Genomic DNA, 344 nt, shown 5'->3' with positions numbered 1-344 from the left:
GCTCTCCCGGGAGTTCACCTGAAAGACACGCTCCGTCAGCACCTCTGGGTGCCGCAGCGGCCCCAGCCTCTCTCCAGCTGCCTTCCTTGTGCCTCACTGGATATACGGGAAGGCGCCTTCCAGCAGACAGCGTGGACCCCCCAAAGAGAAGGCAGACTGTAAGCTGTGTCCCAGCCCCATGTCCCTTGGGCTGACTCTGTGGCCCTCGGCTGCATCCCAACCATGCCCCCAAAGAGCCCTTGAGACAGGGCTGGAGCCTGCTGAGGGCCTGCTGTTACCCCTGGGCGGTGACCCGTGTTTGAAGTGCTCAGAGGGCCTGAAGCAAGCTGGCCTGACCCCAGCTT

The sequence above is a fragment of the Urocitellus parryii genome, chromosome 12, assembly GCF_045843805.1.
Source record: "Urocitellus parryii isolate mUroPar1 chromosome 12, mUroPar1.hap1, whole genome shotgun sequence".
In the NCBI taxonomy this organism is placed as follows: Eukaryota; Metazoa; Chordata; class Mammalia; order Rodentia; family Sciuridae; genus Urocitellus; species Urocitellus parryii.
The sequence above is the reverse complement of the archived record's forward strand: the minus strand, read 5'-3'. Positions refer to the sequence as shown.